Source organism: Mirounga angustirostris, unplaced genomic scaffold (genome assembly GCF_029215605.1).
Source record: "Mirounga angustirostris isolate CCGP_5_RB_7025 unplaced genomic scaffold, mMirAng1.0.hap1 SCAF_15, whole genome shotgun sequence".
Classification (NCBI taxonomy): domain Eukaryota; kingdom Metazoa; phylum Chordata; class Mammalia; order Carnivora; family Phocidae; genus Mirounga; species Mirounga angustirostris.
Window position 1 is genome coordinate 39,832,126 of NW_026991723.1, and position 27,724 is coordinate 39,859,849.

A 27,724-nucleotide genomic window follows, 5' to 3' on the forward strand; every position below is an offset into this window, starting at 1 on the left:
TTTACTGTATGCAGAGTTAAAGGATTGGCTTAAGTTCATTGTCCCCAGTGCAACAATGAAGTCACACCCATAACCACCAGTTACTTCCCTCTCCTGGGCCACTGTTTAAATTTAGGCTGTGGTTTGAAACAACAACAAAAAGCAGCTAAGAAAACCAGGGAGGAAGTTTTGGATCGTTCTCAAAGCAACATGGAAAAGAAGAGAGAGATGGAAAACAAAATATTTTAGAAGGGAGTGGGAAAAATGACCCACTCACAGCACTTAATACATACAGGGAAGGAATGTTTATGCCTAAAACCTGAGAGGAGAGCTGCCTCCCTTCTCCCTCTCCCCCCACTGGAAAGGAAAGATGTTATGCAGATCTGTATAAAGGGGGCATCGCTCCCTCACATGCCTAGGGCTATTTACCAGGGGAACACTCAGGGGCTCCAACTGTCTTTTTCTTTTAAGAGAAAGCCTGTCTCCTGCTGTTTCTGGATCCAATGCCTGCTGACAGCAGTTTGGAGGCACATACCACCTCATGGGCAGCTCCTTCATTCCTTTACTGTGTTTACAAAGCTGGCATGCCTCACCGAGCACATTCACTGTTCTATACCTTGCACAAAACCCTCGGATTCCTTTTTGAAATGCCTTTGTGCCTCTGTGTGTACTTGAACCTCTGGGCCAATGATCAGGAGCCTCCCATTCAGCACCTGAGAGGAGGTTAAATGAAAGCAAAGGGCATAAGAACCTTGCTTCTGCCCTGAGCTGGTTGACTAATTGTGTGTGTGTGCGCGTGTGTGTTTGTGTGTGTGTGTGTACACACAGACATTTTTTTAAAGAGGAAAAAAAAATCTCTTCCTGTCTTTGGAAATGAGCATGACAAGAGGCTCCACCTGCTGGCCTAGGAAGCTTCTGAAAAGCTGGGACCCATCATCTCAAACTGGAAATTACATCCACTCCTACTCTTTCTGGCCCAAGTTCAGCCACTGGTGGCTTTGAAGCACAATGCCACACCATAGTGCTCATGGCCATGGCTTGACTTGACTAGTTCTCCATCTAGTGAAAGAAGCTGTAGGTCAAATACATCTGGTGCCATGGAAAGAGCACTTGATGGAGAGTCAAAAAACCTGAGTCCCAACTCCAACTCCACCACTGGCTTTTACAATGACATCGGGCAAATGCTTACTTTTCTTGGATTTTTTCTGTTTTTTCATCTGTAAAATAGGAATTACAGCTCTTTTCCTCTCCGTTTTACAGGTTGGCATTGAGCGTCGAATGGAGAGCATTAGGGACACAAAGGACTTTGTAACCATAAAGTTCTGTACAAACAAACCGGAGAGTTTTTAGCCCAGTGGAGATTTGCGGAGAAGAGATTTTAGAAAATCTCTTGCTGGAGGGCAGCTTTCATGTTAGGGTAATTTCTAGGGGGTGTTGGGTCTCTGTTGACAAGAGGAGATTTTAAAAATTGTAGCCTCAGTGTGACATCGCTCCTGCCTCATCCTCAGATTATTGTGCCCCTCGGCCTCTGCATGTGTGGGAGCTGGTGGGATGAAGGAGCTGGGCACTTTGCTGATAAAACCATCCCTCGGGCAGGTTTCCCTCTGAACTTGATATCCTGAGTAAGGTAAATGAAGCAAGGGGCTCCTTTCTCTTTCCTTTATGCATTGGCTCTTTTCCATCCTACCAGCCACATAGATATGAGGCCTGGAGGGGAGCGTGGACATTACATAAGGCAACCCTCCCATACGAGAGATGAGGGAAGAGCAGCTTCGTGTCTGAGGGTCTCACTCAAAGCTACACAGCTAGCCAGTGGGCTAAGTTCTCGAGTTCACAAATGGCTAGGTCTAAACTTAGCTGAACTTATGAGGCTCCGGGTAGCTCTGAGATAGTTACTCACCTTCCCATGACTTTGTTTACTCGTTTAAAAATAGAAATGGAAAACGATCCTACCTTAAAAGGGCTCTAGGGTAGTGCTGGCTGGCGGAGAACATGCTTTGCCAATTTATATCTCTTTATAAATGCTTTTAATTATTATCAGTTGATTTAAAAAGCCTGAATTAAAGCCTAAGTTTTAGGATGGTTTAACATGAATATAATTAGCTTTTTGATATTATATATACATGCATACTATAATAGTATAATTTTGTAACATAATATATACATATTATATACTTATAACAATGTAAATGCAATAATATAGCTATATGTGATATACTGGTGTTTCAGTAATGTAATGTGCTAGGTGTAAATTATTAAATTTTTTGATTAATAAATAGTATTTTTTAGAGCATCTTTAGTAGCAAAGCAAAATTAAGCAGGAAGTTAAAGAGTTTCCCTGTACCACTTTCCCCACACCCCCAAAACCTGCTCTACTATGAGTATCCTCGACCACAGTCATACCCTTGTTACTACCCAGGAGCCTACACTGACACATCATTACCACCCAGAGTCCACAGTTTACCTTGGGGTTCACTTTTGGTGTTTTACATTCTATGGAGGTGGACAAATTTATAATGGTATGTCTCCCTCATTGTAGTATCACACAGAATAGTTTCAGATCCAAAAATCCTTTGGTCTCTGCCTCTTCATTCCTTCCTCCCCACCACCCCTGGCAATCCCTGATCTTTTTCCTGTGTCCATAGTTTTTCCTTTCCCAGAATTGCACATAGTTGGAATGATACAGTATGTATCCTTTCAAGATTGGCTTTCTAAACTTAGTAATATGCATTTGAGTTTCCTCCATGTTTTTGCATGAACTCATAGGTCATTTCCTTTCAATGCTGAATAATATTGCATGTGCCACAGTTTATATATCCACTACCATACTGAAGGACATCTTGTTTGCTTCCAAGTTTTGGCAATTATGAATAAAGCCACTATAAACATCATGTGCAGGCTTTTCTTGGACAAAAGTTTTCAATCCATTCTTGGTAAATTCTTGATAAATACCAAGGAGTACAATTAATTCCTAGATCCTGTAGTAAAACATGTTTAGTTTTGCTAGAAACTGCTAAACTGTCTAATTGGACATATCATTCTGCATTCCCATCGGCAATAAATGAGCACTGCTGTTACTTCACCTTCTCGTCAGCATTTGGTGGTGTCAGTGTTCTGGAATTTGGCCATTCTAATAGGTGTGTAGTGGAATCTTGTTTTAATTTGTGATTCTTTTTTTTTTAATGATTTTATTTATTTATTTGAGAGAGAGAGAGAGCACGAGCGGGGTGGGGGACATAGGGAAAGGGACAGGGACAAGCAGACCCACTGCTGAGCATGGAATCCTATGTAGGCCTCAATCCTAGGACCCCGAGATCACAACCTGAGCTGAAATCAGATGCTTAACCAACTGAGCCACCTAGGCACTCCTAATTGGTGATTCTTAATGACATATAATGTTGAGCATCTTGTCATATGCTACTTGCCATCTGTATATCTTCTCTGGTGAGATGTTTGTTCAGGTCTTTTGCCCATTTTTTTTTAGAACTTTACCTTTTTTAGAGCAGTTTTACGATCAAAGCAAAACTAAGAGGAAGACACAGAGCTTTCCCATACATTCCTTGCCCACACATAAATATTGCCTTCCTCATTATCAACATTCTCCTACCAGTAGTACATTTGTTATAATTTGATGAGCTCATATTGACACATCATAATGATCCAAAGTCCATCGTTTACATTATGGTTCACTCTTTGTGTTGGACATGTTATTGGTTTGACAAATATATAATGACATGTATCCATCAGTATAGTATCATACACCATATTTTCACTGCCCTAAAAATCCTCGGTGTCCATCTATTCATCCCACCCACCCTCCCCCCAACCTCTGACAACCACTGGTCATCTCACTGTCTCTGTAGTTTCACCTTTTCCACAATGTCCTGTAGTTGGACTTTTTTGCCCATTTTTTAATCAAGTTGTTTGTTTCCTTCCTGCTGAGTTTTAAGAATTCTTCATATATTTTGCATAACAGTCTTTTAACAGATGTGTCTTTTGCAAATATTTTCTGACAGTCTGTGGCTTGTCTTCTCATTCTCTTGACAGTGTCTTTCATAGAGCAGAAGTTTTTAATTTTAATTAAGTTTAGCTACTCAATTCTTTCTTTTATAGATTGTGTCTTTCTTGGTGTATCTAAAGTCATTACCATGCCCAAAGTCATCTAAGTTTTCCCTTACATTGCCTTCTAGGGGTTTTATAGTTTTGCATTTTACATTTAGTTCTATGATCCATTTTGAGGGAAATTTTGTGAAGGGCATAAGGTTCGTGTCAAGATTCATTTGTTTGCATGCAGATGCCCAATTTTTCCAGCACCCTTTGTTGAAAAGACTATCTTTTCTCCATTGTCTTGCCTTTGCTCCTTTGTCAGAGAACCAGTTGATCATATATATGTGGATCTATTTTTGGGCTATTTTGATCCATAATCTATTTGTCTATTCTTTCATCAATCTCACATTGTCTTGATTATTGTATCTCTGTAGTAAGTGTTGAAGTCTGGTAGTGTCAGTCTTCTGACTTAGTTCTTCTTCAATATCAAGTTGGCTATTCTGGGTCTTTTGTGTCTCCATATAAACTTTAGGATCAATTTGTCAATTTTCACATCATAACTTGCTGGGATTTTGATTGAGATTGCATTGCATATTGATCAAGTTGGGAAGAACTGATATTTTGACAATATTAAGTCTTCCCAGCTACAAACATGGAATATCTCTCCATATATTTAGTTCTTCTTGATTTCATTCATCAGAGTTGTGCTTTCCTCATATAGATTTTGTACATATTTTTGTCAGATTTATACCTAAATATTTCATTTTTTGAATGCTAATGCAAATGGTAATGTGTTTTTAATTTCAAATTCCACTTGTTCATTGCTGTCACATAGGAAAGTGAATGACTTTTGCATGTTAACCTTATATCCTGCAACCTGCTTATTAGTTCCAGGAGGTTTTGCTTTCGTTTCTGTTTGTTTGTCTATCCTCTCAGATTTTCTATGTAGATAACTATTTTATCTGAGAACAAAGACAGGTTTATCTCTTCCTTTCTAATATGTATGCCATTTATTTTCTTGTCTTGTCTTAGTGCATTATCTAGGACTTTTAGCACAACCTTGAAAAGCAGTGTTAAGAGAGGACATTCTTGCCTTGTTTCTGATTTGAGCAGGAAAGTGTTGAATTTCCCACCATTGAGTATGATGTTAGCTATAAGGTTTTTTGATAGATATACTTGATCAAATTGAGAAATTTCCCTCTTACTCCTAGTTTGCTGAGAGTTTTTATCTTGAAAGGGTGTTGGATTTTGTCAAATGATTTTTCTACATCTATTGCTATGATCATGTAGTTTTGTGTCTATTGATGTGTTAGATTAATAGATTTTTTTAATACAGAACCCCCTTTCAGAACTTGGGATAAATTTCACTTGGTCATGGTGTATAATTTTACCTATTGTTGATTTTGATTTGCTAATATTATGTTGAGGATTTTTTGCATCTATGTTCATGAGAGATATTCACCTATTTTTTTTTTCTTGTAATACATTTGTCTGGTTTTGGTATTAGGGTAATGTTGACCTCATACAACGAGTTAGGATGTATTCCACCTTCTTCTATCTTCTAAGAGAGATTGGAGAAAATTGGTACAATTTCTCCCTTAAATATTTCGTAGAATTCACCAGTGAAACCATTTGGGCCTGGAGTTTTCTACTTTGGAAGGTTAGTAATTATTGATTCTTCCTTCTTCTTCTTCTTCTTCTTCTTCTTCTTCTTCTTCTTCTTCTTCTTCTTCTTCTTTTTTTTTTTTTTACTAGATAAAGGCCTATTCATGTAGTCTATTTCTTCTTTTATGAGTTTTGGTAGATTACATCTTTCAAAGAATTGGTCCATTTAATTTATGTTTTCAAATTTATGAACATAAATTATGTTTTAATGTCCATGGGATCTGTAGTAATGTCCTCTCTTTCATTTCTGGTATTGGTAATTTGTGTGGTCTCTTTTTTTCCTGTTTCACCTGGCTAGTCTTATCAATTTAATTAATCTCTTCAGAGAACCAGCTCTTGGTTTCATTGACTTTCTGTATTGATTTCTTATTTTTTATTTCATTGATTTTTGCTCTTGTGTTTATTAATTTTCTGCTGCTTCCTTTGGATTTAATTTGCTTCTTCTTTTAGTTCCTTAAAGTGGAAGCTTAGATTATCAACTTTAGAACTTTCTTCTTTTCTAATGTTTGTATTAAATGCTATAAATTTCCCTCTAAGCACTGCTTTTGTATATCCCACAAATTTTGATGAGTTGTGTTTTCATTTTCATTTAGTTCAAAATATTTTTAAACCTCTCTTGAGATTTCTTCTTTGACCCATATGTTTTTTAGGAGTGCATTGTTTAATCTCCAAGTATTTGGGGGTTTTCCAGCTCTCTTTCAGTTATTTATTTCTAGTTTAATTCCATGGTTGTCTGAGAGCAGACATAATATGATTTCCATTCTTTGAAATTTGTTAGGATGTGTTTTATGGCCCAGAATGTGGTCTATCTTGGTGAATGTTCCATGGAGCTTGAGAAAAAATGTGTGATCTGCTGTTTTTGGATGAAGCAGTCTATAGATGTTCATTATATCTAGTTGATTGATGGTACTGTTGAGTTCAATTCTGTCCTTATTAATTTTCTGCCTGCTGAATCTATCAGTCTCTGAGAGGGGCATGTTAAAGTCTAACTATAATAGTGCATTCACCTATTTTCCTTGTTGTTCTATCAGGTTTTTAATTTTTTTTTTTTATTTTGATGCTCTGTTTTTAGGCACATACACATTAAGGATTGTTATGTCTTCTTGGAGTATTGACCCTTTATCATTATGTAATATTTCTCTTTATCCCTGACAAATTGCTTACTCTGAAGTCTGCTCTATATGAAATTAATATAGCGACTATTGCTTTCTTTTGATCAGTGTTAGCATGGTATATATCTCTTTATCCCTTTATGGTTAATATGTGTGTCATTATATTTAAAGGGCTTCTTATAAACAACATATATTTGGGTCTTTGTTTTTCGATCTACTCTGTCAATCTCTGGCTTCTAATAGGTATATTTAGACACTCCTGTTTAAAGGGAGTATTGATATAGTTGGATTGTTATCAACCATATTGGTTACTGTTTTCTATCTGCTGCCCTTGGTTTTATTCTTATTTTTGTCTTTTATACTCTCTCTGCCATTTGTGGTAGAATGCTCATTAACTGAGCATTTTATGTGATTCCATTTTCTCTTTCTCAGCATATCAATTATATATATATGTGAAACTCTATATTATTTTATATATGCAATTATAATATATATATTAACATTTTTTTAGTGATTGCCCCAGAGTTTGCATATGCATTTACAACTAATCCAAGACCACATTCAAATAATACTATACCACTTCACAAGTAGTACAATTATTGAATTTTTACCATATTTTGCTGTGGATCTTTACCTCTTCTTTATATATATTTTTTTATTTTCCATTTTATCCCTCAAATGACTTAAGGTAGCTTATAAGTTTTCAGATGATGCTATAATGCTTTGTGAAGAAATGATACTTTACAAAAACCCTATAATACTTATGGATCATACCAATGCACACTCAAAATCAGTCTGCACTCTTATCTATCATTGTAGGTGATTCTCCCATATTGAAAGTCCTGCAAGGAACAGCCACATTCAGATGTTCTCACCTCTCTATAGGTCTCAAGTGACTGTGGATTTCACAGAAAATCACAATTTCTTCTCTATAGTATTAATCCTTCAGCAAATACTAGGACAGGACCAAGCTTCCTTTGATGTCTTCCTATTTCCCATGCCCCTCTCTTCTCTCCCAGTCCCTTACCGTAATCCCTTTCTGTGGAGTAGTCCATCCTACAGCAGGGCCATTCTTGTGCTGATCAGGTTGTTAACTGATCACTGCTAAAGTGGTAACTAAAATATGAAGTATGGTGTTGATCAGAAAAAGCATGGATGTGAGCCCAACTCTGCCACTTACTAGTTGGCAAATCACTAAACTTCTCTGCTCCTCAATTTTCTCATTTATAAAATGAGGTTCATGATAGGATCTCATAAGATTGTTAAAATGATTAAATGTTAAGGTCAAGTTAATATTTATGACTCAGCAGACCCAGGTTTGGATCTCAGGTCCATCTTGAGTTCATAACTCATGTCCATTCCACTGGACCACAACCTTTAGACCCAAAGGCATCCACTGCAATGGTAGACTAGCAGCCAGGGAAGACTGAATTCTGAGGTAGTACTCACAATGTACAAATCAATAGTTCATCAAATCTAAAGTGTTGCCCGGATTTTTCTACATATTCCCAGGAGTCTTGATCCTCTACATGTCCAAATATGAAAATATCCATGATTTGGCATGTTTAGAAATGGCTGGACAACTATTTTGCGTCCATCATGAACTACTGGCACATCTTTCAAAGGAATATTAACAATGATGGCTCCTTTGTTTCTGCTCTAACCCTGATCATTTGCACCTCATCCTATAGTGCTTTGCAAAGTCTATTGCAGTTAGTATTTAATCTGTCTTTGCCAATCTATTTATCCTCGTGTCTCTAGCACTAGTCACAGTTCCTAGCATAAAATATGTGCTCTATTAATATTTATTAAATGAGTAATATATCTGATGAGCACTAAACCTGGTTAAGCTCAATGCCTAATTTAATCCTCACAACATTATGAAAAGTGTACTACCATTCTTAAAACACATGTCAGGACACCAAGGCTCAGAGTGTTGTTGGCTTTCCAAATTCCTATGTCATAGGTGGCAGAGGTAGAAATTTCAGTTCAGGTTTGTCTCAGTGATGTCTAGGTAAAGGTTTAACAACCAGCTCTATGGGAAACAAAAGCCCTGATCTGCAGCGTGTGCCAATTTCTATGACGTAAATACACCCACCATGGTCAATTTTAATCTACCAAGGTAACATCAACAGGTTCACGAAATTTAACAATAGACTCTTACAAGCTGCTGTGTGCTGGTTTCACCACACCACTAGTTTCACTTCAAGCTTAGGGTGTTGTTGTGTTTTTTTGTTTTTTTTTTTAAGATTTTATTTATGTATTTGAGAGAGCACAAGCAGGGGGAGTGGCAGGCAGAGGGAGAGGGAGAAGCAGGCTCTCCACTGAGCAGAGAGCCCGATGTGGGGCTTGATCCCAGGACTCTGGGATCATGACCTGAGCTGAAGGCAGACGTTCAACCAAGTGAGCCACCCAGGCGTCCCTTAGGGTGTCTTCGACTGAGCTAAGGCTGCTAGCCAGGCTACTAGTCCTGTCTTGGTGGCCAAAGATCCCACCAATATCTAGAACACAATCATCACCCCCTGTAACCTTTGAAAGTGGGCGACCCCTGTATTCCAGACTATTTTGCCATATTACCAACAGATCCACTCATCAGGAATGTTCTTCCTTCCCCAAAGACCAGCTACCCACTTCTGCTTTTAGACATGAATTTAGCAGAAGATTCTAAAGTAACAGCCCCCAAAGATGCCAGTCCTTTGACTTCCCTCTTTTAAAAGATCCCCCAAACAAGAAATAAAACAAAAAAAAGGAAAAACATTCCCTATTGGGAATTTTTCAAAGAGGCCTTCTTTGAGCTGTATAATTGTTTTGTGTCAGAAACGGCCGTTGATAAGTTGTGTTCATGTACAAATAACAATGTTATTATGTGAAGCTGCTTCCTGTTAGTGTCTTCAGGCAGAAAAAAATGCTTAGAAAACCTCAGCGAATCCCCCAAGTTTCCTTGGGATTATCCGGGATGACTTGGAATGCTAGCAGAATCCACATAGGATGATTAGAGGGGAGGCTTTCGGCACTCTTGAAAAACTCTCACGTTACTCTCTCCCTTGGGAAGCTGCTCAAGAACATGCTGTATTGGGAGTGCAAAGCCGCTAGGTCAATGGAATCATTTCTTTGTGACTTGGGAATTTCCCAGAGCCAGAAATGTTATCCAAGCTTCATCCCTGTGACTGAGGAAAATTGCATCAGCTGCGCACAGGATACCAGATCTCAATACAACATCTATTTAAGCAATGCCTTGGGTGGCAGATGTTGAAGCATGGTTACCGAACGCATGTGCTACCAAGTGCGCTGAAGGTGGGTTTATTCTAAGTTACCAGCAAACGTTTGAGAAAATATTTGGGAAAAGATCACGGCAGAGTAACATGACTGTTAGGAAGAAAAGTGGTGTTATTTGTGTGTGTTTGTGCACATACAAGCTGTGTGTATATGGTTCGTGTGCATATAGGGAAACCAAATATGCCTTGAATGAAAGAAGACAGACGACAGGTGAAATGGACTCTTTAGTTGAAGGTCAAGAGACTTTACTCTTGTCCTAGCTCTGTTACTGTCTAACTTCATGTCCTGGAATCATTATTTAGCTTTTCTTGCCCTTAATTCTCTTAAATAGAAACATGGGGGTTTGAAGTCACTTTCTGCTTCTTCTTTTTTAATTCCTAGATTCCAGAAGATGAAATTAAATAATGCTTTTTTTTCTTAAAAGTGGCTTGAACAAGACATATTTCAAAGGAAACAAAACATATCCAAAGAATAGCACTTAAAAATGTTATTAGCTTAGAATTTAAGCAAAACCCCTATGATTATTTTTCCTTGGGCCAAGGCTGTATCCACATACACCTGGATTAAAGTGGAAAATAATATGCCAATCTCCCAGATGGCTCTAAGTGTTTGATATCTGTCATCATGTGGGCCAAACACCTGGATGATTGCATGCATTTTCACTTTTTAGCCAGATGCTCTGAAATTATTGAGGTATGGCTTAGATAAAAAGTAGATGCTTTTACTCCAGAAGGCGGAATAGGGTACAATAAGAGGTAGAAAGAGAAGATGAGAAATTTTTGAGTTGCCTATTCCTTTGTCAGACTTTCCCTCATATTATTTTATATTTAATCTTCATAAAAAGACCATAAGGCATTATCCCCAAATACAGATTAGGAAACTGAAGCAAAGGAATTTAAATTATTTGCTAATGTCACATATCTAAGAAATATTAAAGCTGGGACTTAAAGGTTTATCATGGGGAGAACTATTAGAAATGAATGCAATTAAGTTCTAGGTAATGAAATTAAAAATTAAAAAAGAGTTGCTGCATAAATAAGATAATACAAACATCCATGTAAGATATAGAAACAGACAGAACTATTGCTACTATTGTTCAACTTTAGGACTTTTTAACCCAAACCTATAATAAGTGTCTATGCAAAGAGTAAGAAAAACCAGCCCAGGAGAAATGGCACAGTGTTGCATAGGTCTCTTGGTTGTGCCACACTTTCTTTGGCTCCGACCAGACAGTGAAATTGAACACAACTGTCTCATTAATTGTTTGACCTCCCTGGGGTTAGGAATTTTGGATAATTTTGTAGAAATAACATAGTTCGTCATATAAATGTATGTGAAATAGCATGCAAATATATGAATGATGATGATTTACTGGGGGGAGATTCTGAAGATTGGATTTTATAACTCCTTGTAAATAACCCGGGGGGTAAACTTCCCTCTGTACACAGCAAAAGCAAGTTGGCCCATCCCAAGGTTCTCAACAACGTCTTGATCTTTGGGGAAACAATGAATCAGATTCTTTCCCCTTTATATGCCAAGGAACACAAATTCCCAAGCCCACATGGAAAAGAAATCCTATGCACCTCCTACAAGACTCTGTTCTTCTATAAGGTAGAAATGATGACTCATAGCCAAAGGCTACTAGTTCTGATCAGAGAGACACTGCAAAGAGCAGAGCTGATTAACCTTTTAGAGAATTGTCAAGGGCAAAGCTACTCCACACTTTCCCAGACAGTAAGCATAGGAGAGGAGAATACTCTACAAATTGAAGAAAATAATATTTTGGGTCTTGAAGATAATCATGAAGAAATCCATGAAGGCAGATTTAGTCACAAGTTTACAATACCCCAGTTGCTGACCTGCTGGTTAGAGCACTGGGAAAAACATTCATTTTCTAAATAAATATAGGGATGAGAATTTACAGGGTAAGGAAATGGGGGTGAAGGAAGACAGATGAGTGTATAAATATTAGTTCCAAAATATGAGTGAGTGGGTTAGAGATAATGCACCCTCTGGAAATAGCAAATGTTGTAAGTTTTCAGAGAAAGAAATAAATCATAAGAGAATTTGGAATGCTTTTTATGGGCTGAAGTAGAAGGATATTAAATATCTTCAATAAGATTCTTGAGAGAAATTTTGTATAACTGTATTATTTAAATATTAGGGAAAAAATCAAAATCAGCCAAAATTCAACAGGGAATAATCTCTTTGGAAAACTTAACATATACGTATCTACAAATATGTAAGAGACCATGAAAGACTATGGAGACAAATGATGTGTCTATACACTCAGACCCTTTCTGACCGAGCCCCGCCCAGGGGCAGATGCTAAAAATGTCCAACACTCAAACTCACCCCTGCCCTGAGTTCAATCCAAGTCTGAACATTATTTTAGAGATCCCATCCTCCCTAATCAGTAGTGTCTGGAATTTTTCTTGCTGCCAATATGGGTATCTGAAATGCCTGCCTGGGGTTGTCCAAAGCTAGGAATAAAAGTGGCTAAAATGTACTCAGCATTGAGCTTCTGCCAGTTTTCTTTCTAAATACTTTATATACAGTATCATCTTTCAATCTCAAACAACCCTGTAAGATAGGTATTGCACTCTCTTTTTGTGGGGAGTGAGGACAGGTTCCAAGAGGTTAAGTGATGTGCCCCAGGACACTCAACTAGTAAGTCATGGAACTAGGGAACAAAGGGCATGCTAGTCACCACCACAGAGGAGCACATACCATTCCACATGTTTTCCCACCCAGCACACACTCACATTTTTTAAATTATAAACTCAGGGCACCTGGGTGGCTCAGATGGTTGGGCATCTGTCTTCGGCTTGGGTCATGATCCCAGGGTCCTGGGATCGAGCCCCATGTTGGGCTCCTGGCTTGGCAGGGAGTCTGCTTCTCCCTCTCCCTCTGCCTCTTCCTCTTCTTGTGCTCTCTCTGTTTCTCTCTCTCTCTCTCTCAAATGAATAAATAAAATCTGTAAAAAAGAGAAAAAAATAAAATTATAAACTCAACTAATACCCCCGATGGGTTTGAAACTCAACCTTACCTGGGTCTCCTTCCAACAGCGTCTGTATATTTGTCATTCTATCTTTTAAGACTTAAGGGGTTACAAAAATCAGCCCAATCCATGGACTTATACCATCTAACTGAACATACATGTCCTGTTCCTGTCACAAGCGTGGTCCCCTCAGAGGTGGAGCCAACTGGATCATCCCAGAGTTCCCTAAACCCCTTGGCACTGTACGTTGGAATTTTGTCATCGTGCACCAAGCCCAGCCATATAAAGGTATTTCTTCTTCCTCCCATGAGCCCTACCATGTCTTGATAAGTAATTCTTCATCCTCCACTGAACACAATTTATAGCCACGTTGGTCTCAGGCTGAGAACACAAAGTTTCTGTCATGTTCATATGACAGCTAAAATAGCAAAGTGCTTATTTCATTCCTCATATCCATGACACAATGCACCCCCATCAACTAAAGGAAACACTCAGCCATTAGGATGGTCTTGTTTCTTTCTAGATTGAGACCCTCAAGCCCCGCATTCCCCTCTCTCTGAGTTTTCCAGGTTTCAGAGCAAAACTATTAGAAGCAAAGAAGATGATATACTTTAGAAGATAGTGTCACAGATAACAGAGGCAGATCAACCTTTTTTACTTCAAAAAAACCTAAAGCTAAAATCAAAAAAATTTCACTGATGTTAAGGAAGACTGGCTACAGAATGGACAAAAAGTCCTAGGAGAGCTGAATTATAAATGCAACTTAAACTTTTCTAACCTTTTGGTTGTTTACACGTGAGCCACGTTAGCCTTGCTGATTATTTATCTATCTAATATATTTTTTCAAAAAACATTAAAAAATAACATTCATACAGAAAAGTAACAGCCATACATTTATCATTTAATAAATTTTTACAAAGTGAGTATCCCTGTATAACTAGCACCTAGATCAAGAAACAGACCACTCCAGACCCACAGAAGCCTCTTCATGTAATTTTTTTCACTCACCTCCACTCTGCCTCAGGGTAACCTCTCTCCTGTGACTTCTTAAATGAAGATTTTTTGTGCCTGTCTTAAACTTTACATATATAGAATCATGCAATACGAACTATTTGGTGAGTAGGTTTTTTTAATCACTAAACATAACATTTCTGAGAATCATCCATGTTGTTATAAATTACTGTACTTCCATTTAGCATTTTCTGTATAGTATCCCATATGAATGTCATGATTTATTTATGCATTCTATTGAACATGGATGTTTGAGTTGATTTTTCATTATTATGAGTATACTTGATGCCCAATGTATATACGTGCCTTTTGATAAACATGTGTATTATATTGTTCTGTTCTCCCCAGTAAAATATGCTCACATTAGTAGCTATCAAATTCCTTCCCACTGGTTTGGATTATGTATCCAATGTGGTAAGATGATTTTGTTTTGCATCTCAATTCTGAACTCCATAGCACTGGCAACCCTTTTCAGTTTCCATTATCTGCAAATTTTAAAGTAAGTTTCTTCATTCTTCTGACAAATCATTTTGGAACATTAAATATTTTTAAGTCTGGTATAACATATTATATTAGGCTGTTCATCTCCAACCCTAGGAAGAATGTGGGAAGTACTAAAATTTGTTATTGTTGCTAAGAGGCCAGAGAGTTTTTTAACAACTCTCTCAAAATTTAGTTCTCTGCTTTAACCTTGCCATTTCCACCTCATATTTATAGTATTCTTCAGCTAACTTAGACTGTTTCTTCTAGGAAAAAAGTAATTGCAGTATTTTATAGTGAATTTATTTTATGTATTACCCCTTCTGGTTAAATTTACATTTGAGAAAACTTCTGTACAAGGAACTCTCCACAGGAGTACATCAGTAGAAGTTTCAGACATTATAATTTGAGTTAAGTAGATATTGTGGTATAGCAGAAACATCCCAGACACCTCAAATACGTGATACTGGCATGCATGTGACATTTATAACTGAAATGGGCTGGTCCATTGAGTACCAGTTTAAAAAAAAAAAAAAAAAACTTAATTGAGGATTATTTCATCTTTATGATAAATAATTTTAAATTTGAGAAGTTTTCATTAATACTTTTAGCCAGGGCTGGATGGGGCCAGTGGCTGGAGGAACAGAAAAGAAAACAGATGTTTTGATCCTATGTCTTTCCCCCACTCTGAAGGTTGACTCTTTGCTCTGAATATCAGATTCCTCTCTACCATAGTTCCATTCCACCTTTTGGTCTGGACGGGAAAGTCTAACACAAGCTAGAACTTCACTCTTAATGGAAAAGTCTTCCTGTCTTCTTCAATTACTATCTTCCCATACGTAATGATAATTAGGTCAAGTTTCTTCCACAGACAAATATGTTGCTAAGCTATGCAATGGAAAATGGTTACTAGATTTTTCCCCATGATAAAATAAGATAAATTGATGGAATAGAGGAATCAAGTCAGCCATTAATAAGTCTTTTTAAAAAATTGGGTTAGCTTGTGATCTATTTAATGAGATCTTAATATCTCATGGTATGAAGTTCTCATCTAGAGGTAGCTTTCCACATTTTCTCTCTCCCGTGCCCATAGCATATCAGTCTTATAATTCCTCCCCTATGAGTCCACTTCCTTGGAATCCACCATATAGCTCTTTAAGTAGTTCCTAATAATTCACTGAAGTAGGTACATGAAATGAAATCTCTTTGCTATTCTTAATCTAGGAACTCTAAACCCAAGTGATAAAATTAGTCTTGGCACCCAAAATGACATAACTGAATATGTTTATTCTTTTTATGTTTTTAGGTCTGAGAGAAGAAAAGAATAGAGTCAGGTGGTAGGGGTGTGGGGCTAGAGAAAACAAGGGAGGTGTTACAGGTAGGGAAGAACTAGGGGAAGCTGGGGACAGACCGGTTGGTGATCAGAATAAACAGCCATGGTGTGTTAAAGAAGTTATTAACATCCGCATTCTAAACAGCAGCTGAGTATACACTGGAATAGATAAGATTAAATACCTTGGAAATGACCTAAGACAACCATAGTTGAGGGAAAATAATTAAGTCAGTATTTGAAAACAAAAACAGAATTAAAATGATTAAATTGATTTAGTTGATTGTACTTAAGGATTTTTTTTCTTCCTTTAGTGCCTTTTTTAATTACTGTATTTCAAATTTCTAAGAGGAAAAATACCTAGTTAGGTCCAATTTTTTAAACGAAAAAAATCATAGTTTCAGGAAATAAGATATGTAACCCAGTTCAGTAAATTTAGGTGACAAAATAGAACATTAGAAAAATAAGAAACTTTCAGAAGAACTGTCCTAAAAAACAGCATGCCAAATAATTTCTATATACAATTCACTCTCAGGGAAATGGAACACAGCACCCCACACTAAGAGTGGGCAGGGCTTAGGGACTTCCTTCCAGAGAGAACAGTATAGGGGTCAGGGGGGAGGGGCATAACTTACTGTGGAGAATCCGGACCAACACTACCTCAGTCGAGTGATGAAGGTCACCCTCAACAGTAATAAGTCATATTGATAGCAGATACTCTTGATAGGATGTGATGAGAATAGCACTTTACTTCAATGGTCGGCCTCCCCAAAACCCATAACTCAGCTAGCTGTAATCATGAGAAAAACATCAGATACATTCCAACTGAGGGACATTTCACAAAGTACCTGATAAGTACTCCTGAAAACCACAACTCAAGAATCATCAAAAACAAAAACAAAAAAACCCCAAGAAACTGTCACAGACAGGAAGAGTGTAAGATGACGTAACAGGTAAATGCAACATAGTCCCGTGGATGGGGTCTTGGGGCAGAAAAAGAACATTAGATAAAAACTAAGGAAATCTGAATAAAGTATGGCCTTTAGTTAAAAATAATATATCAATATTGGTTCATTAATTGGAAACACACTGCACTACTGTGAGATGTTACTAATACAGGAAACTGGGTACAGAGTGGATGGGGACTTACTGTACTATCTTCAAAATGTTTATGTAAATCTAAAGCTACTTTGAAATAAATGTTTGCTGGGGCGCCTGGGTGGCTCAGTCAGCTAAGCGTCTGATTCTTGATTTCAGGTTGATTCTTGAGATCAGGTCATGATCTCAGGGTTGTGAGATCGAGCCCCACTTCAGACTCGGCGCTCATCACAGAGTCTGCTTGAGATTCTCTCTCCCTCTCCCTCTGTACCACTCACTCCCCGCTTGTGCACATACTCTCTCTCAAATAAATAAAGTCTTTAAAATAAATAAAATAATTAATTGTTTGCTTGAAAAAAGAAAAACAGCAGCCCCCCTTTTTGGAGATAGAAACATCAGAGCAGTATATGGGGACTGTGGTCCTGGAGGTACAAATCCTCAGAACAGCTCACCACAAGACTCTTGTGGGCCTTCTTCTCTGGAAATCTTTGAAGACAGGTGGAGCCATCTTGTCTCTAGGAATTGTGGAGGTCTGCTACAATGTAGTAGATAGGTAGATTGGAATCAATAAATTCTGGTCCCCTCTGGCTCCCTTGTTTTATGAGTCTATTATTTATTTATAACATTAGATATCAGCTACCTATGGGTAAACCTAATTTCCATTTTTATTAACACTCTCACAGAGGCTGAGTTTCTCTCAGACTTGGGTTGAATCTTATGTTTGCATGATAGTAGTATAAAAAAGCATTATTCCTATTTAGGTATTATCAAATGCTTTACTTTCTCTAATAATATGAGGAGGCAGGCTTGTTTGGCATGAGTTTCTTTCCAAATAATTTCAAAATGACTGCTTGTAGCCTTTAGTTATCTTCCAGGTGCTGACAAATTCATACTAAGACTTATACAAAGTTCTCATGACTCTTCCCAGACATGCACAGATGCACCAATACGATGGTAGAATCCTACATGTTTGCTCTTATATAAATATCCCCCACATAATTATATAAGGCCTAGTGCTTATCTACACTTATCTCTGGTATAACATTCCTTTGTTTCAATTTCTAAACAAAATTAGAAAAGTGGAAGGGAAATCACATATCTTATTTGGAACCATAAATAAAAGACTAAAACTAGGCTATAAAAATACCAAGATGGACTTTTTTTTTAAGTATCTGGGACTGCATACATTTTCTTCTTCAGCACAACCTCTACACTTACTCATGACTCAAAACTCTGTGTGTGTGTGTGTGTGTGTGTATGTATGTTTTTAAACAAAATCATAGTTAGCCTGCATTATCTATGCTTCATTCAAGCAAACGCCCTAAGTCCTTTCAGGCACACTGCTCTTGGGGAAGGTCATGTTCCATACCTTCATTCTGGTGGAGAACATGCCTTGAGTGCTTAATAGCTTCAGTTAATAAGATCAGTATAATTCGCCCAAGGAGCAAGTAGATGAACCATGTAAGGATCTGGCTAACTGAGGTAGACGGGAGGTCCCCGTGGTCCCCATATTTCTTTTTCTGTTTTCTCTGACCACTGTTACATTTCCTTTCTTAGCAGCCTGGCCAGGCTGTGTTGCAAGGCTGTAAATGAGTCCCTTCCTTGCCCTTGAACTTGTTAAGCTCTCCAGCTTCTCCTACTTTGTCTGGCAGGCGGCTCCACATCCTGATGACTTTCTGCAAGAAACATAACCTCCAGATAACTGACACACTGCCCTGTCCTCTCCTGTCAAGCAAGCTGACTTCTGAGCTAATGACTCGAGGTTTCTCTTGCTCTTTCTCTTGTGATAAAGTTTTCATCCCGTAATAAGTAACAAAGGAGAAGATAAGGGGAAAGAGGAAAGTGAGGGGAAGAGGGAGAGGAGAAATGCTATAAATACGGGCCAGTATCTAATTATAATTCAAGACACCGGCAATTTAATAACAACAACTCCTCCAGAATGCAGCCATAAGGAAAGACTTTCCACAATCTGTTCATCTGCATAATTAGTGATTGAGGACCTGGGAACAGTTGGAACATTGCTGAAGAAGGCCCAGGTCACATTATTGATAACATAAATAACAAAGATACAGATTTCTCCAAACTACAAACATCAGAATGTAACTAACAACAACCTAATAGGAGTACAGAAAACAAACAGAAAGCAGATAAACTCTGGAGCCGGGCAGGCAGAAGCCCAGAGTCAGGCACATCATTCATCAGTCTAAATACCCCCAGGTTTCTTAGAGTCACCTAAAAACACAAAAACAGGAAATCCTCCTCAGTGGTGCTATCTGCAAGGATGTGTGTGCCTACGGCTGTGAGTTTGCACGTTCCACGAGTCAGACACATAGTCTTTATGCTTTTACACATGGGAACATAATCCATTTTGGAAAAAAAAAAAAATTTGCATTGCTAAACTTAGTTATTTAATGACACAGTGGAGACCTGGCAAGTGAGCGCTGGAGACATGGTCTGCATTTCAGAACCCTGCTGGATTCTATATAAGGGACTGATAAGGGTATTGAATCCCTTTAAAAATGAGTTAATTTCTCAACTCCATCATAAAACTCCGTTTATTCTCATTGCCAGTTCGAGAAGGGTTACACAACCATGAGGATCCTGAGTGTCTTTTTACCCTCTCTTTTTGCCACTCTCAACCACAGGGCTGAGAAGATAGGACACCGAGTAGGCATTACGGACAGGCTGACAAAGTTAAAAAGCCCTTAAAATTCTACTACCCAAATATTATCACCGTTTTGCAAATCTGGGGCATGAACTTTTATGCAGACGAAAAGACAGTTTCCAAATAATTATTTTCAAACGCAGCATCGGCTACATCGCAGCCGTGGACATGCAGACCAGACGAGCCGGTCTAAGGTGTGTGTATGAGGAAACTATCAACCCTGGCAAATTCGAACCCTTTGTATCTTCTGACAGGGTGAGCCCTTCTTCACTGTGTGAACAAAGACCTGTACGTGGGCCCAATCAGTGTGGGTGACAGTATCAGGGATGAGGACAAAATTTCCCCTGCACATACCTCCGTCATGCACGACTGTCCCTAGGGTAAATACGTGAATCGTTTCAACTTTTAACAATAGAAAGGAAAACAGTAATATTTCTTAAAAGTATATATGGCTTTGTGCTTGAAGGCTTTAAAAACCACACACATACCTGCGGTTTTGAAATATCCTTAAGACAGCAGAGGGGACGATCCTGTCTGATGGGGTGAATGAGATAAAAGGAAAACCTGTCCCAAAAGTAGGAAATTAACCTGTTCGTGTAGCGTCGTTGTAATTGTACACTTGGTCATCGGATGGAAGCCTTCAAGAGCCTAAACCTCCCACATTACTCAGCAATTGGAAAAGCAGTAAGGGGAATTTGCACTGTCAAAATTGAGTGTATCATTCACACATGAAATGTAGAGATTTTATTAGTTTATTCAGCAAATATTTACTGAGCTCCTCTTATGTGCCAGATACTCCTCGAAGCCCTGAAGTTACTAGTAAACAGTGGAGAGAAAAATGTCTCTGCCTTCATCAAACTAAAGCCCCTGTGAGCAAACACACAGGCAGTCACTCCCTACATCTTGGATTCCTAAAGAAGCTTCTTCTATCTCCAATATGGCTCCCGTGATTTGAAAATCATGCCGTCCCGGGAAGATGCATTAAACTGCCACCTGGTTTAGCATGACTGGCAAAACCCATTGAATGAACTGCTGCAGGTGATCAGAAGTGAAATGCAGGCAGCCTCGAAAGAACAGGGCATCAAAACCTGAGCCTTTGTATAACCGCAGACAGTGGGATAAGGCTAGATGCATACCTACCAATTACAACTATTATAGAAGAATTTGGACCACCTTAGAAAACTCTGGAATGTCTTTGCACTATTTGACTGGGCCACGGAAGATGGCATCAAGCAGTGGTTCTCAGACTTTTGGATTTCATATATTGGTAAAATTAAAATACAGCAGTAACAACAATGACAAAGAAAGGGAACCGCCAACGAAGTGCCAACTTTTCATCTCAAACAAGGACATTAAAAGACATTTAAATATTTTTACAAGTAGAAAAAAATACCAAAATAAATTAGAGTCATTTCTAAGAAAGTACAGTTGACATTTATAGCAACACCCATTAGCTGTTGTATCGGGACAGGTAGGCTACATAGTGCTGTAGTAACAAATAGGTCCCCTCCCCGCAAATCTCAGTAGCTGGAAACAACATGCTACATATTTTTCATGGGGTGGCAGGAGTGATCATCCCTTAGAGATCAAGACTGATAAAACAGGGACACCTGGGTGGCTCCGTCAGTTAAACATCTGCCTTTGGCTCAGGTCATGATCCCAGGGTCCTGGGATCCAGTCCTGTGTCGGGCTCCCTGCTCAATGGAGAGCCTGCTTCTCCCTCTCCTCCCCACTCATGCTCTCTGTTACTATTTCTGTCTCTCTCTCTCTCTCTCTCTCTCTCTCAAATAAATAAAATCTTTAAAAAAAAATTGAAAAACAACAACACTCATGAACAGCTTTATAGGACATTGATCTTATTTTCTCATTTCAGTATGGACTAGTGAAAACTTGGTGACATTCCTACCCATATCTAAGTCATTTGAGAACAGCAGATGGGGGGGGTGGAGGGAGGGAGAAGGGTAGGGGTTGGGGAAGAGAAATAAGGGCAGAGGAGGAGAGGGGAGAGAAAGAAAGATAAGCATTTACAGGCCAAATAAAATTATCTGGGGAAGTTAGTACTTTCTTGGCGGTACGTGCAAATTATTACTAGATTCCCAACAATGAAGAAATGGCTAGTGAGTGTGGTTCCTGTTGCCAAAGGTGAACAACCCAGAGAACCTGGATGCCAGGAGCAACAGTGTGCAGGAAGGGCCCTGAAACTCAAAGCCTGTCCCAGTAGCAAAGGTTTTTGTTCTTGAACTGAAAGACAATTTGCTTTAGCTGTCAACAACGTCATGCTTTATAACTCATTCTTAATCCGCCCGCTCAAGGATGATTATTTCAAAGTTAACTCTGCACCCAAACATCTGAACAGGCCTGAGTCAGCCCAGCAAAACCCAACAACATCATGTTGACCCTAAAGGTTGCTGAAGAAATAAAAAAAGAAGCTTTGTTTCCTGCGCCGTGTGCTCATTCGGTCACAGTTGTTTTGCTCTGGTTTGTTGCTTTTATCGTTGTTAATACATGTGGCAAAACCAACCCTCAAAATGAAGTTAAATCTCTTTGCTCAGCCTTTCTATTGAGCTATGAGGCAGGGAAGTCTGATGCTGTTTTATGGAAATTCTGATTTTCAAAGTATTAAACAAATCTCAAAGGAACCAGAAAGGAACGATTGGACCCATGCCATGCACTCTGTGTGGGCTCAAGAAACTGTATTTGATGATGGCAAATTTCCTTTTCAAAAACACCCTCAAACAAAGCTTAAGTTCCAGAAATGTTTTCTGGGCCAGACTTGTAGTAAATGTTCCTTGGAGGCCCTAAGGCCATATGAAGGACAAATGGAACTAAGATAGACCTGGTACTCAAATGAGGGAACGAGGGAATTCAAGCAAATATGGACTGCAACTAGATTTAAGCCTTTGATTCTATAATGCCAAAAAATAATAGTCAATTTAGTTGGTGGGGAAAGGCCAGTACTGCTATTTAATAAAACATATATTGAGTAAGAGAAATCAACTTTTTTTTAATTCATGATAAAATTCTGTCAAAATGATATAAAATGAAATGCAAATCTCTCTCTTTCCTTAGTTATCCCCACGAATCCTAAGTTCTTCTTCATAAACGTAAAGCGAATGGTCTCTAATGTATTCTTCAGAAAAACTGTAATGTCTCTGTTAGTGTGTATGCTTATGTATATTTTCCATCTCCCCAAATGGGACCTACTATATATAGTCCTTTTCATTTTAATTGTTCAGGCAGTAAGCATCATACAGACACAACTTTCGTAGACTTCTCTTCCCTGTTGGAACTTCAAAAATATCAATCACCTTTCCCTTTGAATTCATTGAGAAAGTGCTCATTTAGACACCTAAACATTTTGTATAGTACTTTGCACTAGGAAACGAACAAACAAACAAAAAAACCCAAAAAACCCTCTTGCATTGAAATATTTCAGGATGAATATTAGCTACAAATGAATGGGGCTGTCATCTGCTCCTGAAATAAATTACTAACATACTAAATAAGTGCTTTTGAACAATAAACTTGGCTTTGTGGCTGGTCCAAAGGGCTATCTGTCAGATGACCCACTCTTAACAGAACAGAAATCCCAAAGTGTGTTTCTGCTATTCAAAACTTCCTTGGATACTTGGAGGAAAAAGTGAATTAAAAGCTTGGAAATTGGAAGATGCCTCCTCATCAGATTGTTCTGAACTTTGATCAAATCAGAAAGAGTAGGGAAGAGCCCCCTCACAGAGGGTCTTCCAGCAGACCTGACAGTCTTGGCATGGCACCTAGTGGGTCGATCTAAGTACATCGGGACACTGCCAAGAGCTTAGTACTCAGTGGTTTACAGATAAATTCTATTTAGTGCCAAGGCAGATGACAAGAATTCATATAGCCAAAGATTACAATGAGGATGACTTAATGAGAAATAGCTATTTATTGAGCACCTACTCATCAGATACTACAGCTTCTTAAACTTTCTCCACTAATAAATGTCCCTAGAAACTAGTCTTCCCTCCAAGATAGATAGATGATAGATAGATAGATAGATGATAGATAGATAGATGATAGTTATTTAGATGATGGATTGATCGATCAAATAGATCGATCACCATTTCACAGAAAAGAAAAGTCCATCATCCAACTCACACAGTCAGCAAAAGGTTGGGCAGAGATTCAAATATAAGTCTCTGATTACAAATACAATCCTCTTCCCACTGTACCACAAACCCCTTTTCAAAAATTATCTATTCACTAAAATATGTGCCAGGCCCAGATGGCTTTCCAGCTGAATTCTATCTAACTTGCAGTGAACAGATAATCCTTATGTTATTCAAAAAATTTTTGACCATAGCAAAAGATGGAAAGCTTCCCAATTCAATTTACAAAGCAAGCATAACCTTACTTCCCAGTCCTGATGAATAGAGAATGAAAAGAAAACTATAAAAGATTTCACTCATAAACATGGAGGCAATGCAGTAACTAAATTTTACATACAAATCGTCGAATGAAATCTAGGTGCATATTAAAAAATAGCATCCCATGACCAAGCGGACGATATTGCAGGAATGCAGGGATAGTTCAACATTTTAAAATATGGCAACATAATTGACCAAATGTACCAGAAAAAATTAAAAGCATAAATACATGAATTAATGCTAAGAAACACACACCTCTCAAAAATAGCCGCCATTTTAAATTTAGAAATAGAAATCCCACCTTAACAACAAAGAACATGACAGAACTGTAAAGACGGTTCATTCAACACCATAGCCAACGTCATACGAAAAAGGAAACCAGTGATGATAATTGAAATAATGTTTTCCAAGGGATTCTAATATAATGAAATAATAAACTAAGTGTTATGAATAGTGGAAAGAAAGAGACAAGGGTATTATATGCATATGCTATGTATACCTGGTAACTCAAAAGACTGAGAAAAGCTAGTAACATTGAGAGTTGATAATGTGATTAGATAAAAAATGAATAAATTGAAGGGCATGTTGTGTCTCAGTATCCCAAAAACACTTCATAATGAACCCATTCCTTTCATACCAATGTAGAAATTTAATGAATTTCTTTTTTTTTTTTTAAGATTTATTTATTTATTTGAGAGAGCAAGAATGAGAGAGAGTACATGAGAGGGGGGAGGGTCAGAGGGAGAAGCAGACTCCCTGCTGAGCAGGGAGCCCGATGTGGGACTCGATCCCGGGACTCCAGGATCATGACCTGAGCCGAAGGCAGTCACTTAACCGGCTGAGCCACCCAGGCGCCCGAAATTTAATGAATTTCAATCAAAAGTTCATTAGGCTATTTTTCTCAGAACTAGACAAAGTGATTTAAAGATTTGTTGGGAAAATAAATGTATACCTGTCAAGAAACTTACGAAAAATAAGAATAATGAGAGAGGGGAAGCTTTCTTTACAGGACTCTAAAACTTTTTAGAATGTAAGATTCCAGAGGGAAGGTTTTCTGTCTGTGTTTTTTGCCCCCAGGACCCACACAATTCCAGGAGCACTGTGTACACTAAATAATTATCGATTTAATATATAAATGAAGTAAGCTAATGTGATTAGAAGATGAGATTCTGGCCCAGGAGCAGGCAGGTAAATCAATGAGAGGGAAGAGAGGCAAAAGCCAATTGAAGTATACTTTATTACATGAGAAAGTGGCTTTTCAATTCGTGGGGGAAAGATTCAGTATATCATCAGTGGCTTTAAGAATATTGGCTCTCCTTCTAGAAGAAAATAAAGTTAGATCCCTACATCACCCCAAAATAAAAAATAAATAAGGCATTTAAAACATAATGTAAATGTATTAGCCATGCATTATCCACTATATTTACTTATACTAGACATCTCTGACCGTCACCTGCCTGGACCTCTCAGTCTCCAGCTTCCATGGGCCCAGTGGGACTTCCTCGTCCAGAGTAAACTTGGCTCGCTTCGCCCTCTCTTCACCACCCAACACCTGCTCTTTCTTTCTGGTGTATGTGACTGTTCTCCAGATCCTCACTCCAATGGGATGAAATGTTCTTAGAAGGAATTTGCTTTCCAGATGTGTCTTCATGGCTGCATTATTTGCGTGCTGATTTGGTAAGTGAAATTTAACAGAATAATAAATGCAAACAAATTAGTGGGATTGTAACATTAAGCTTCCATTGTATAACTGTGTTCTGAAATCATCTGTGCCAAGCAAGTGATTATTAGAGGAGGCAAAAAAGCACAAAATTTCCATTTGCAAAATATTGCGAATGGTGCAGTAAGATAAGCTTGGAGGGACCAGGGAGGTAGTTGATTAATCATGAAGAAGGAACAGAAAATAAGATAAATGGAGTTGTCACCCAATTCTAAAAACAAAAATCAAGAAGATCAATGTCAAAGATCAATGTCAAAAGACCCTGTGGCCTTGCAGGAAAATTCTGGTGATTTTAGATACAATTGAGAACCATCCCCTTCTTTTCCTTCTTTGGGGCTAGGGAGTTTGAAACTAACCTAGAGTTTGGAAGGCTGCTTTTTTTTGTTCCTTTATTGCTTCCTAGAACAAAGGGACTCACAAAGGTGTGAGAAAAATCTTAACCAGAAGACTGAGTGAATGTTTGACCACTCTCCACTTCCTCTCCCCACAGTGAAATGGCTTACATGTTAAGAACCTCCTGAAAACAGAATGAGGAAATCAGATATCCGAGTGACTTCATCAGATCCCAGGCTACAGTCACCTTTCCTAAGAGGTAACTTAATATAGTAGATGAAGCGTGGACTTGGATGCCATTCAGTCCTGAATCCAAACACTTGTTTCACCTTTTGCAGGAATTAATTAATTGCTCAGAGCTTTCATTTTTTTTTTTAATCTTTCAAACCAGGTATAATGAAATAACCACCTCACTTGCGAGGAAAGTGCTCAGGACAAAACTGCTCATTCCTGCTCACTCCCTGTTCCTGCCCGACAGAATTTTTGAAGGGGGAGGGGACACTTTCAAGAATTCTAGCTCTAATAGAGAGAAAATGCATATCCAATTTGCTATTAGATAAGGCTCATTCAGAATAAATGTTCAAGGCATTTTTAAAGCACCAATTTCATCAAAAGACTTGAATTCCAACAATAGCATATTGGTTTTATTCTGCATAGGCTCTCTGCAGATTCAAACATTTGTTTTAGTGTGGGACAAGATTTTTGGCATCAGTTTAGTAAAATGTTGGGTTCTTAGTTTGATAACTGTTGCGCCTGTCTTGAGCAGACACAAAGCCTTGGCTCATTTTGCTGCCCTCCCCTCACTTCAGAGCAGCACTGTTTCTCTCACCCATCTGCAGCCTAGGGCAGGCTTCATAAGGCCCACCAAGGCCCAGAGATCTGGGCTGCACACTGCACAAGAATCCACCATTAAGTGGTCTTCCTCTTGAGAATTTGAGAATTAATTTGAGAATTAAAGAATGTTCAATATTGTTACGAGAAAAGTATTCACCACTTCCATTATTGCAGCTCTTTCTGGATGAAATCAGTGTAGAAATTCTGGGGACCCTCCTGGATGTCCCCAGAGATGACTTCTATATGTGATATTAATGGTGATTACACACGTAGTTTTCTCTTTTAAAACCAGCTTCTACTTTGTTCGGTAGACAAAGATATTTTTCAGATGAAACTCCATCGAGTGAAGTCCTGGTATGAGATGACATGATGTAGCCTTTTACTTAGCAAAGGGTTAAATAGCTTTTCTTTTACTGGTAGCATTGGAAAAGGAAGAATTAGCGAAAAGAGTGAATGTCACAATCATTACTACATTTTACCATAACACCCAAGAAATATAATGACCTTCCTAATTTAAAAATATAACATTTTAGGGCGCCTGGGTGGCTCAGTTGGTTAAGCGACTGCCTTCGGCTCAGGTCATGATCCTGGAGTCCCGGGATCGAGTCCCGCATCGGGCTCCCTGCTCGGCGGGGAGCCTGCTTCTCCCTCTGACCCTCCCCCCTCTCATGTGCTCTCTGTCTCTCTCATTCTCTCTGTCTCAAATAAATAAATAAAATCTTTAAAAATATATATATATATATAACATTTTACACATATCACCTCATCAT

General features: G+C 38.3%; 2 long non-coding RNA genes across 4 annotated transcripts in view; one reads left to right on the forward strand and one right to left on the reverse strand.

Annotated features, from left to right (window-relative positions):
* Positions 1-27,724, reverse strand: part of LOC123849646 (uncharacterized) — a 318,720-nt gene that overhangs the window by 156,913 nt on the left and 134,083 nt on the right. For all 3 annotated transcript variants that reach the window (XR_010407785.1, XR_010407784.1, XR_010407786.1), the window contains one exon: positions 12,872-13,056. This is a non-coding gene — a long non-coding RNA (uncharacterized LOC123849646). The remainder of the gene's footprint in view (positions 1-12,871; positions 13,057-27,724) is intronic.
* The window catches only part of LOC123849648 (uncharacterized), a 59,543-nt gene that overhangs the window by 27,230 nt on the left and 4,589 nt on the right, over positions 1-27,724 (forward strand). The window contains exons 2-3 of the long non-coding RNA XR_006792125.3: positions 25,657-25,744; positions 26,278-26,379. This is a non-coding gene — a long non-coding RNA (uncharacterized LOC123849648). The remainder of the gene's footprint in view (positions 1-25,656; positions 25,745-26,277; positions 26,380-27,724) is intronic.